The 13,772-nt window shown below is 36.4% G+C and overlaps 1 protein-coding gene across 1 annotated transcript in view; it reads left to right on the top strand.

The window, feature by feature from the left end:
• SPATA16 (spermatogenesis associated 16) overlaps window positions 1-13,772 on the top strand; it is a 205,790-nt gene that overhangs the window by 143,549 nt on the left and 48,469 nt on the right. The window lies entirely within an intron of this gene.

Below are 13,772 nucleotides of genomic sequence, written 5' to 3'. Positions count from 1 at the left end.
TATGTCATTTTAATCTGCTGAATTGAAATGGGAAGTTATTTTAAGGTTTTAAACAGGGCTAGCCCCATAGGTCTAGCATAATATTCCTTGTGTCCACATGTTTCTTTTTTTGAGAAGAGGTGAAACCTAGAAACACTAAGATTATAAAAAATGAAGGGGAGTTCCTGTTGTGGCACAGCAGTAATGAACCCGGCTAGGATCCATGAGGATATAGGTCCAATCCCTAGCCTCTCTCAGTAGGTTAAAGGATCTGGTGTTGCAGTGAGCTGTGGTGTAGATCGCAGACACGGCTTGAATCTGGCATTGCTGGGGCTGTGACATAGGCCTGTAGCTGTAGTTCTGATTTGACCCCTAGCCTGGGAACTTTCATATGCCACACCTGTGGCCCTAAAAAGTAAAAAAAGAAAAAAAAAATACCAAAAATGAAGGAATAACCTGTGGTAAAATGTCACCTTTCCCCACATCCTTCATCAGTAAACTAGGTGATTATAGTATTTTCCTGAAGACGGATTTTTTTTTTTTCTTTTTAGGGCTGCACCTGCAGCATATGGAAGCTCCCAGGGTAGTGATCAAACTGGAGCTTCAGTTGCCGATTCAAGCAACGCTAGATCCTTAACCCACTGAGCCAGACCAGGGATCAAACCCACATTTTCATGGATACGAGGCAGGTTTTTAACCCGCTGAACCACAACAGGAACTCCTAAAGATCGATTTTTTTTTTCTCCAGTACTTGCTATTTCTACTTTCCTTCCTCCATCTAACTCACACCTTAAACTTGCTTCGTTTTTTATGTTCTTGCGCCACTGGTAGCCACTGAGATCTGGATACGAAATGTACAAGGAGAACACAATGGTGCTCTTTTTTTTTTTCCTCTTTTTGCCTTTGGAAGCCTCTTGCTTTTATTCATTCATTCCAAAATACTTTTTACTATCTACTTTGTTCCAAGTGTTATTCTGAATTGAGACAAGGATTTTCTTGTACTAAATTAAGAGCCAATCAACAATGACTACTATGTTAAGCAAAATCTCTAAATACACACATCTAATATCATATCCTGTTAAGTCCCCAGAATTTCTTTTGTTAGGGTTCTGGGGCCAAGTCACTGATCTATCTGATTAATAATCCTTTTAAAGGTGCCAGGCACTCTGCACTCATTATCTCTTGTTACTCCCATAACTTAAGAGCAGAGTAAGATGATCCTCCTTCAGAAACTAGAAAGCAACATTCAGAGAAAACAAAGAGCTTTTCCAAAGATACACAGCAGATCAGCTAGCTAATCATTGGCAGCAGGACTTGGATTTGAACCCACGTCCTTCATTTGAGCTACACTATTTCCAACTGATAGAAGCAGAAATGGGACGCATTAAATTTAGGTCCTACGGAATCCTTATTTCCTCCAATGCCTCAAGCTCTTCAGAGGAAAGATATTTTTAAAACATAACTAGTGATGATTGAATAGTGAATCCCTTAAGGAACAATGAAAATGTGAAAGCAAGGCAAGAGAAGAAATCACACACATGTTATAACTGCCATTGGTGCTGATTGACTTAGTTTGTGCCTTTTGTAAGAAGTAGATAAAAATGTTTCAGAACTCGCATTTTTTGCTAATTGTTATAAATCATTTATTATTTTGTTATGAATCTCTTTAGGGTTTTTTTGGAGGGGAGAAGGCATCAATAGCACTGAAGAGTTATGTCAATCTAGTGTCATGGAAAATTACTCAGATTCAACTATTTCTACAGCTAATCTCAGATCCACTGGTAACAAAGAGAGATTCATTGAGGAAATCACCAGTTTGCCAATTCCTCTACTAGCAGAATAAATTTAGTTATATTTAACCTACTTTGCAGAGAAGTCATGAAGATTAATTAATACTTAAGAAGCAGTGTTGCCACTGATGGTTTAAAAACAATAATAACATTAATGAACCAGATTCTTGTCTCATATAACTCCATCAAACCTGTTATCAAGATGAATTATGATCTGTTGGCAAGACGATTCATGCTCAAGGATCTTATACTTTGGAAGAGAAGATAATTATAAGTTACTGATGATTGTTTCTATTATTTTATAATTACTAATTGCTGGAGTGTGACAGTGCTACATGAAAATGGAGAGAGGAAAGACGCAGCTTCTGGAGGAGAAGGGGAGGTAGAAAAGCCCATTTAGAATTTTAAATTACATTAGGACTGATTAGGTTCTTTGCTCTGTAGCACGGGTACTTGGGGACTAACAGATTATTGCCCTGATGACATTACTTGCACCCGTTGCAAATGATTAAGGGCTCTCTCCAAAACTATTGTTGGAATGATGGTGAAACCACTGTTCCTAACAGTGAAAATCTTAGTGGAATCTCTTCTTCTCCCCACCACCCCCACCCAGGCAATTCCAAGGTAAGGAAGAGGGCAGGTCAAATGTAATCTGTAGCTTCTGGATAATTCTCACAGGAGCTGCAGAGTGGTGATTTGGGCAGGCATCAACAGCAGCAGCTAGAAAATTAGTCACACAAAGAGAGAGAGGTCCTAGAAGATTAGTTACTTTGTTTTTGTTGGGCCTCACAAATACCAGGATTCTCCTTTTATTTGCCTTGCAGATAGAATTTAAGGAGTTTCTATGCTGCCAAAAATGTATTCAGTTATTTATTTCAACAAACAGTCATACAGCAGGTGCAACTGGACAATCACGCAAAGGATGTGTGCAAACATGAGACTTTTTAACCTACATCTATTTGTCTTTAGTCTGCCCAGAGCCAAAAATATTGTCTATCCTGTCCCATGGGATTCAACCCCATCCAATCTTTTCTACAATTTTGTCTCTCTTCAGACAAATTCACCAGCTGTTTTCCCCCTTCAACAGGATTTCCTTCTCCCTGTGGTTTGGTTTCAACTCTCACAGAGCTCAAGCATTCCTAGTGTCCAAAGGAGTCAGCGGGCATGTGAGAAAAGAGTCCTCTTTTGAAGTCTGGTGCAGGCTGGCATGGCTGCTGATTACATGGCTAGGGCAGCTCGAGATGGCTCTGTGGGCTTGAGCAGAGCCTGATGGGCTCATTTACGTGACACAGTAGGTGATCTAAGTGCAGGCCTCCTGGTATAGATGTTTATTTATATGTATACCAACCATCCCTACCACACAAGTTGGCCCAGACTAGGGCTGCTAAGATGCCCTCTCACTGACAGAGTGCTGGCTTGTGAACACAGTCCCCTTCTGGATCTTACTCTAGAAATCCCCTCTACTCCACTGGAGACTGGAAGTTTTATTAGCCCTCTCTCCAACTTGATATGTTATTCTGCCATTTCTCTCCATTTCTCTTCTCCTTTTCTTCATGCTCTAGAATCCCAAAATTCTCAGGACAAGAAGATCATCTAAAATGGAGATGGGTAGTGTATTCATCTATTCATTTATTTATCAAACATGTATTGAGCACATATATTCCAAGTACTATATACTAGGCAGTACTAAAATATATCTGCTTCTAAGAAAGGATATGACTTTAGTAATTTATACTTATATATACATACACACACACACATTATATACGTATTACATACAGGGTGAAAATTTTCCATCTCCTCTAGAGAATATTTCAATTAAAATTTAAGCTCTAACTGTAGAATGGAAGGCTGACTCTAAAAGAATAATGTAGGAGAAAACAGATGAGGGAGCAGTTTGGAGATAGAAGTCCTTGCCACTAAAAGTGGCAAAGACTGGCTAGCTGTTTACCGAACTCCCTTCTTTTCCCCCCATGCATGTGATTAGAATACATTTTAAGCCTCCTTTACAGTCAGGTGAGGCTTGTGACTCAGTAACGGCCAATGAAATGTGGACGCAAATAACATATGCCACTCCCAGCCCTGACCCATAAACCTCTAACATGCAGAACTCTCTTTCCCTAGCCATTGACTGGGTGGATAGGACTGTGGAACTAAAGAAGCTACAAGACAAAGGAAGCTTGGATGCCCAAATGACCATATGAGAGCAAGTCACTGAATACCCATATGAACAACAAAAATAATTCTCTTGCTTTAGATTGCTGAGATGTGGAGATTCTCTCTTAAATCAAGTAGCTTTACCCTAATACACTGCCTTACATCATAACAAGTAGGAAGCTTCCTACTCCGGCTACAGTATACACAGTAAATTCATGAGACCTCAACAGAGGATGGGTAAATATTTCTCCATAGGCAGTCAAATTCATCCTCAGAAATACTCAGAGTTTATTATGTATGTTCTCTTCTACCTCCAGCTCAATCCTCCCTCCTGGTAGAGCTGCAGGTGGATGTTCTCATACATATGTGTTTGTGCCCACTCACAATAAGGGGACATTTCAGGAGAGATACTGATGCCCCATGGGAGATAGAACACAATTACATAGTTTTCATTGCAGCAAGAGAAATTGAACGCATAAGCAAGAATTACAGAAGTCATCTAAATAAACAATCAACAGATGAAGGTCATAAAATCTGTACCTTGGAGATCTTGGATCAAAGTTTATGTATCAACGTTCTACTGGATAAGTAGGTATTATCATTAAAACTTGGAGACTAACACATTTAGTTCTCCCAGCAGAGGTTGGCAGACACACCTCTAACTCAGAAACTCTGCCCAACTCCAGGTCACCTTTATCAAGAAAATATTGAGTTCATTACTCCTTGGTCACGTGACAGTACCGTGAGCCCAGTAATAACTGGCAGAGGTGGCGGTGATAAGCACGAAGAGTTTTCATGACAGAAATCTCCCAGGCAGTGTATTCTTTCTAGCTAGCCCCTAATTCACAGTCACCCTTTTCAGGGATGTACACCTAAAAAATAGATGCAAAGGAAAAAGCTGTAAAAATTCATCTTGAAATGCATAGAGGTCTAAGTACTTTTAATTTTTTTTATTGAATGGACAAACTACATTAGCGATTTATCATGAGAAAAACCTACTTTACCCCCAGTGTCAGGCACAAGGACAATATTGCCCTTATAATTTCTACAAAACTGATAAGGGAGGGTTAAAATTCAAATGTGCCTTGTGGGGCAACCAGGCTTATATATCCTCAGGAATTTATTGTGCATTCTTTGCTATTTTGGGAATGTGGTAAGACCCACCAAAATCTCCAAGCCATATTATAATAGAGCTATGTTGTATTATGTTTCATGGAGAAAAAATTACTGAATTTTTAGCAGTGTAGCTCTCCATTTTTCTTATTTAAGGGAAAATTCAGTTTGATTCATGTAGAGTAGTCAGGGTATATAAAACAAATAATAATTCACCAGCCCCAGAATTATTATGTTTTCATTTATAAAGATTTTGCTTGAGATTTTTATTCATATATTCCAATGAAATAATGTAATTCTGTAGAGTTCTTATTCTTGCATGGTTGTATTTTAATAATAATAAAGTAATACAATAAGCATATCCTGTCTCCTCTTGATGAAAACATCAAGATTTATTTGCTAAATAAATAAATATTCAGTAATGGATCTGTGGTTAGTAATGTTTAATAGAAAAGTTTTCTGGATCAGATATCAATTACTTTAACACTTAGGTGGATAGAGTCATATTTTGTCTTTCCAATGCAATTTAACTCCCAAGAGTAAATATGTATGTTCAGAGGAATAATATATTGTTCTAAAATAGACCTTTAAAAATTGCTTTTCACTGAAATTTATAACCTTATTCTTTCACAGTCATCACTTACCAGTAAGGATAATACATTCTTATGCTCTCTAAAATGTGAAGTTAAAATTCCTCACTTTATTCTTTCCTCCTTAAAATAATTTTATCATGATCAAGAGTTTCTAAGATTAGATTATTTTCCTCTTTCTGACTCACTTTATCAAATGGAAAAATTCATAGAATTAAAGTGCCTACATCCACAATACTATTATGAAAGTGCTACAGCCAGGTTGGTTATAAAGATAATAAATCACCTTATATTTGTAACAGAATTCTTGGTAGAATCATTCCCAAAGTAAAGAAATCCCTCATATATGGGGCTAAAGTCTCTGTTCTTAAAATAGTAAAATGCTGGTCTCCCCAATGGGAAGTGTCCTATTCTGGCACTGTTCTATCTGATGAAAGAAAACACTTCTCAAGAGGCAGTTAAGTGGTTTTTGCAGTAGCGGGTTACAACACCGTTTGCCTGTGGTTGCCCTCATCTATTGTCTCTTATCTCCTATTATTGAATTTCCCCTGGACCTCCCTGGAAGTGTAATGCAACCTGCTTATATTATTTTACATTCTTATAGGATCTGACTGAAGACAGACATTGTTTCAATTAAAGAAATACCAGTCAATAACCCAAAAAATAAATCAATGTAATATAAGTTTTTATTGTAGCCTCTCAAGAAAAACCAATGGGTTGGAGCAAAGTGATGCAGTTGGAATGAGATACATGGCAGGAAGCAGGTGGCAGAGGTATCTGATCCATAATGCTCGGTAAAATCTTGTAACGCGCGTGCGCGCGTACACACACACACACACACACACACACACACACACACACACACACACTTACATGGCAGCTTCCCTTCAAGTTCCCTTTCCCACTCTTAGCTCTCCAAATTACACTCCTCAAATTTATCCCATCATAAAGAGATTAAGCCCTTCCCAGTGTCAATCTTGATAGCCTTTCCAGTTTATCAGGTTCTTATCCATCATCAGTTACCTCAGTCTGCATAAAAAACCCCTTAACCATTTCAAAACAAAAGAGAGCTCATTTCAACAGGTAAAGGAGTAGTGAGATAAATACTCATGTTGAGATTTGTTTTTCCTGAAACACTTACTTATGCTGTCTAATCTAGCTAGTCTGTAATTATATAGCTCATCATTAGGCACTGCCATCAAATAAATCATGCAGCTGAGCATTAAAATCCCTAAAGACTGAACTCTCAATCACAATGAGACAATACCTCTACAATCTAAATTTTAAATACTGTGAGTCAATTTTGGAGAGAATTCAAATTTTCTATTTTGTAGTTTTATCCTTTTCTTTAATTTGCATATTTGGCATTCAGATCCTATTTATTTATGCTTTAATACGTGGCTCAGTTAACTCACACCTTTTACACAGGAGCTTTTCCTGATGACCTTGTGGTCCAGAGAAAATCACTGCATTTCATACCTAAAATAGAGCCCTATCCAAGTTATTCGTATTTTTCTTTTTATTTATTCTTTAAAGCATTTTTATTATGATATATCACACATATCTAAAACAAACGACTGGAGTTCCCATTGTGGCTCAGTGGTTAACGAATCCAACTAGGAACCATGAGGTTGCAAGTTCGATCCCTGGCCTTGCTCAGTGGATTAAGGATCAGGCGTTGCCGTCACGGCTCAGATCCCGCATTGCTGTGGCTCTGGCGTAGGCAGGCGGCTACATCTCTGATTTGACCCCTAGCCTGGGAACCTCCATATGCCGCGGGAGCAGCCTAAGAAATGGCAGAAAGACAATAAATAAATAAATAAATAAATAAATAAATAAATAAATAAATAAATAAATAAATAAATAAAATTACTAACTTAACTAATTAATACAAAGTAAACATTGAGTCATAAAATAAAATACCACCTCTGTCTGCAGATATCCTTGCCTGGCCTCTTTAAAAATCCCAGAACACTCCCTACCTCCCACCAAGGTAACTATTGTCCTGACTTGGAAGTCATCATGGTCCATAATCTAAGGAATCATGTCTTTCATAAATTCTGACAGATTATCTTTTTTCAAAAAATTACTACAGTCTCTGTTTGAAATTTTTTCATTTAAGAAATTTAACGAGGTATTTGCTACTTCTTCATAGTCTATCCTCCATATCACTGAAGCTCTTTATTACATTTTCTATCTTTGTCTGTCTCTATGCTATTTTACTTCTCCCATTTCCTAATAACTATCAAAAACTGTTCACACCTCAGACCCAAATCCCTTGACCTTCCTCTTTTTGTCCTTTTTTCACTCCTATCATGTTTGCCTTAATCATCTTATTTCTTAAAAACCATTATAAAATGTCTATACTGCTGGGATGAGTTGCTTTTATCTCCCCTTTCTTTCTCCCCATTCTCTTATTAATTATGCTAATGTTTTACTAGCATCTTATAAGGACCATGACAGGAAACTCAGACGAAAAATTGATAAGGCTTCCTCCACTGTTGCTCTATTTTGCAGCAATAAACTTATATTTTGTTGCACTAAGTTTACACAGAAGGCCCTTAACCACTGGTACCGAATATCATACATACAAAGCATGTCCACTCAATCATGTGAGGAAGTCCATTTGTCATTTCTGGGGAAATTAGACAGTTTCCCTCCTCAGGGTAAGCCAACTTTGCAGTAGCCTTTCATCAAGCTTGCTGCTCCCTTAGGGAATTACCTACTGTGTGATTACATATAGCCATCTGTGATTGTTCCATAGTGAGCTGTGGGTCCTACATCAACCCAACTGTGCTCTTTCACTTGCAGCATTTAAAAACAACAGCCCCCAGGAGTTCCCTGGTGACCTAGTGATTAAGGATTCAGCATTGTCACTGCTGTGGCCCAGGTTTGATTCCTGGAGGAGGAACTTCCACATGCCAGGAGCATAGCCAAAAAAACAAAAACAAACAAAAAAAACCTGTCCCTGGTTAGTCACTCTCACAATTTATTTTAGTCAGGGTTCTTTGGGAGGCTGAAGATATCTATCTACAATGTAAATAACACTTTCAATATACCCCATGGTTTCAGTAGTTTCTTGCTTTTGCTGATCTACATGAGGACTATTTTCTTGATAATCAGAAGTCTTAGAACCACTTTGTATTGTTCCCACATAATTTTCCCCTATGAAAGAGGCTTTGGGCTAGCGACAAAAACTCAGACCAACCAAAATCTTCCAACTCCAACCCAGCACTTTCTCTTCATTTCATGACAGCAATAACAAATGACAATAACCAGGGGATTGTATATTCAGGTTTTTCTGGTTCATTTGCTTTTTTAACAAATCCAGTGAACCCACTTCCCACGAGTTGGATTCATCTCTACAATTGGTAACTTTTACCTTTAGTAACTTAGCAGAGCACGGCTGTAGTTTCACACCATGGGTAGCCATCCAAGAACCAAAGATTCTTACCCTCTACCCTTTTATCCTTTCTCTTCCCAAACCACATGTTTTCATGATCCAGGACCATTCCATCAAATCCTGATTGCATTTCTAGGACTTTCTTGTTCCTCACAACACTTTTGAAACTATGTAGGGGTTTTCCATACCACCTCTGCAACACTCTGTCACTCTCCAACACTCAACAAAATTCAGTTTAACTTTGGAACTAACTCCTGAGTTAGCAAAGATTGCACAGATTAAGGGTTCAGTCCTGCAACACTGTCCCACTTCAGATGCTAGTCATAAGTTCCAGGCTTCCTGAGCTTCCAACCAGCCAGCCATAAATCTGGGGTTCCCACAACCCCCAATTCAGGTTCTATAATTTTCTAGGATGATTCACAGAAATCAGGAAAATGCTCTACTTACCATTACTGGTTTATTATAAAAAGAAACAGCTCAAGAATAGCCAAATGGAAGAGACAGAGGGCAAAGTGTGTGCGTATGTGTGTGTGTGTTTATGGAGCTTCAGTGCTCTCCCTAGGTATATCACTCTACCAGTACCTCACTGTACTTCACTAACCCAGAAGCTCTCCAAATACCATCCTCTAGAGGGTTTTATGGAGGTTTCATTATGATTGATTAAATCACTCACCACTAGTGATTAACTCAATTTCCAGTCTCTCTCCCCTCCCTAGAGGTTTGGGAAATGGGGCTTAAAGTTCTAAGCTTCTAACCAAGGTTTGGTCTTTCTTGAAACTACCTCCTATTCTGAAGGAAGCTATCTAGGGACATGCCAAGAGTCTGTAGAACAAAAGACATTCCAATCATCCTTTATCACTCAAGAAATTCTAAGCATTATAGAAGCTCTGTACCAGGAACTAAGGACAAAGACCAAATATCTTTCTATGATACCACACCATCTTGCACTTATTGTAGATAATATCTTTGCGTGTTTTCACTCATGGGTGCAAGCTACTATTCAGTGTGGCTTTATCTGTAGTAAAGTCTGGGTTAATTTTGCATCCTTCCAGAGAATATTTTCTTTTGATTTTTCCAAACACTATAGAATACCACCAAACAGAGAGCCTTTATTTCTAGAGCTGAGATTTCTTGGGCCATCTAAGTGGTATAAGTCCAAACTTATCACCATGCCTAGAGTTAATTCCCACAAGAAAAAGCATCCTACTCCAGGACCCAGACAAGTTTATTTTGCTAACTTCCTTGGTCAATGGTTGAATTTTTCTATCTCCATCATTCACTAGTACCCTAGTCTCGCCTTTATTTAAGAATGCCCCATGTTGTATTGTAGTTGACTGTTTACTTGTCTACTGCATGCACCAAATAGTAAGCAACATCATGGCATTCATTATCCTACCATTTTATCATAATGCCTGACACATTTATGTAGACTCTAGTAAGGAGGGCCTATAAATATTTGTCAGATAAATTAGATAATCAATTCATCTCAGATATATATCTTAAGATTGTTTCTAATATATCATTTTGCTATTAGTGAACAAAACAGTATTTTCATGATACTGTGCATCTTATTATACCTATGTATTTTGATTGACTTTTTAAATCTTACATCTGTTTATTGTGGGGGTTGTATACTCCCTCTTTTTTATACCTTACTGTACTCTTGCCTATGCTAATAGATTTTCAGTTTCTCCTCTTAGATTTTCTACGTAAATATGCATCTTTTCTTAAGTAATGACATTTTGTCTCTTTACTTCCAAAATTTTTATCTCTAATTTTTATTTCAGGTCTTATTCCTTTAGCCTTAAATTCAAAAGCTGTGGAGAATAATAGTGGTCAAAGGCAGACATTTTGTTTCTGAGTTTAACAGGAAGAAAAGAGGTTAAAATTTTCATCACAACTAAACTGACTGCTAATAATGAATAGTGAAGAGTAACATCCAATGTCTAATAATCAAGATAATCTTGGAGTTTCCTCTGTGGCTCAGCAGAAATTAATCTGACTGGTATCCACGAGGATGTAGGTTTGATCCCTGACCATGTTCAGTGGGTTAAGGAACAAGCATTGCCATGATGCTTGTGGTGTAAGTTGCAGATATATCTCAGATCTGGTGTTGCTATGGCTGTGGTGTAGGCCGGCAGCTGTAGCTCAGATTCAAACCCTAGCCTGGGAACTTCCATATGCTGCACCTGTGGCCCTAAAAAGCAAAAAATTAAATTAAAAAATTAAATTAAATTTTAAAAAATTAAAAAATAAAAATAAAATGAAAAATAAAATAAAATTTAAAATAAAATTTAAAAACATAATAAATAAAATGAAATATTAAAATAATAAAATAAAATGATAATCTCTTCTTTTAGATTTCCATATGTAAGCAACATCTTATCAAATCCTAAATTAGTATCACTTATATCTGGAATCTAATATACAGCTAAATGAACCTCTCCACAAAAGAAAATCATGGACTTGGAGAAAAGACTTGTGGTTGCCAAGCAGGAGAGGGAGGAAGTGGGATGGATTGGGAGCTTGGGGTTAATAAATGCAAACTACTGCCTCTGGAATGGATAAGCAATGATATCCTGCTGTGTAGCACTGAGAACTATGTCTAGTCACTTATGATGGAGCATGATAATGTGAGAAAAAACAATCTATACATGTATTTGCAACTGGGTCACCATGCTGTACTTTAGAAAATTGACAGAACACTATAAACAAGCTATAATGGAAAAAAACAAAAATCATTATTAAAAAAGTAAAATAAATAAATATTTAGGGTTCAGTTGTTATAAATATGGCATAACAGGGATAAAAATGAATTTCAGATAGCTTATACAATAAATTGGTGCTCCTCTTTAGAAAAAAAAAGTCCTAAATCAAAAACTTGCTGACTTTCAAATTTTATATATTAACTATAGGAGATTACTAAGTCATTACCCTAAGATCATCTGCTCATTAATCATAATTCATGAGTAATAATAATTCTTATACATGATATCTTATAATTATAATTTTTAATTGTCTTTAATAATTGCACTTATCAAATAAAAATTGCAGCATTCCAAAACCAATTTCAACAGAAAACAAAACAAAATAAAAATAAAATCTTTGGTCTCAAGAAAAGTAATTGCTTTGCTTCTCTGAGCTGATTTTTTTTATCATTTTAGGAACATTGTGAATGAGATAGCTGAACTTCTTTACCTCCAGAAAGCATATAGGAACTACAAAATACATTTCATGTATTAATATGACCTATGGCTTCATCACTCATCTCTTACTTTTCCTTTTGATCTGTCTTCCTCAAGCACTATTTCACACCTTTTTTTAATGCCACATCTATTTACTTAAGACAAGTCATTACAAGTCCAGAGTGGAATATCAACAAATGAGTAGACTACCACTTCAGAGAGTAAGGAAAATTAAAAGTCTTATATAATCTGAAAGCCTTAATATGCATTATTAGTTAATTACCCAAGTCACTTTTCGAAATATGTAGAATCTAATCCAAAATGGAAAAATAATAATGTTGATCAAGAAAAATGATGCTAAACATTTATTATTTTGTATTGCCTCATATACCTAAGTCTAGTTATTGGTAATATAGTATTGCAATGTTGTAATAATAGCTTCACTAAAATGTAGTCAATTTTACTATCTTTGTACTTACTAGCTATAAAAATTATTCCTAATCCTCAAACTATTATATTTCTTAAATAAGAAATAATTCTTCCCAATTAGTCAGCTTGAAGAATTTATAACTGTCTTACATACCAGCTATGACATTTTAAGGATTCCATAATTACATTATATGCTTATGCTTGAACCAAAACTGAGCTCAAGGTCATGCCATGGATTGACTGCCTTAAGTCAATTGGGTCTCACTTTTAGAGTAGGTAAAGATTGAAAGAATTCTCCAAGTGAAAAAAAAGAGGCAAAGAGGGAATACATGTTAGGTAGCCAACCAACAAATGTCCAATCCAATGGCTGCAAAAATACAGTCATTAAGGGAATTATAGCAACAATATATTAGTTCACTAATTGTGAATCTAATAAATATTGAAGGAAATGTCAGTACCTTTCATGTTTGTCTCAAATCTACTTTGGTGGGGATGGAATTAAGGAACTTCCCTAGAATAAATACAATACAGCTGATTAAACATGTAACTTTGGAATCAATAAGAATTCTAAGGGAAATAATAATGAACTATGTATAATAATATTATGGAATTATTTTTCAAAGTTTATATATGGGTTAGGCAGGAAACATATATATAAAGGTTGGTTTTAGAGAAATACATCAGCCACCTGAAGTCACCACTGGGAATCTTAGGAATAAAAACGAAATTTTTTCACCTGCATCTATAACTCTGAAACTATAACGAAGGTCAAAGACAAAATATAATTTATTATACAAAGATTCATTGTACATATAGCTTTTTCATACAGCAAATGCAAAAATCAAAATGCTCTATCTACGTTTTCAAAAGCAGAAACTTTTATTATTTATGGGGGGCAATAATGACAAGTTAGCTGCAAAGTTGCTGCCTTTTGCTTTTTTCTTGCTGATGTGAATTTGTGGATAACTTCCAAGATAGAAGTATTGGCATTAAAAGGAGTACAAGATAAAATCCACAAAATGATCGGGAAAGAAGTAATGACAAAGTGTTGACATTATGAAGGGACTAGGGGAGCTCAACTCTGAAACCGATCACTAAAAAAGAAGTCATATAAAACTGACATCGT

This window comes from Phacochoerus africanus, chromosome 1, assembly GCF_016906955.1.
Source record: "Phacochoerus africanus isolate WHEZ1 chromosome 1, ROS_Pafr_v1, whole genome shotgun sequence".
Lineage (NCBI taxonomy): Eukaryota > Metazoa > Chordata > Mammalia > Artiodactyla > Suidae > Phacochoerus > Phacochoerus africanus.
The sequence above is the reverse complement of the archived record's forward strand: the minus strand, read 5'-3'. Positions and strand labels throughout refer to the sequence as shown.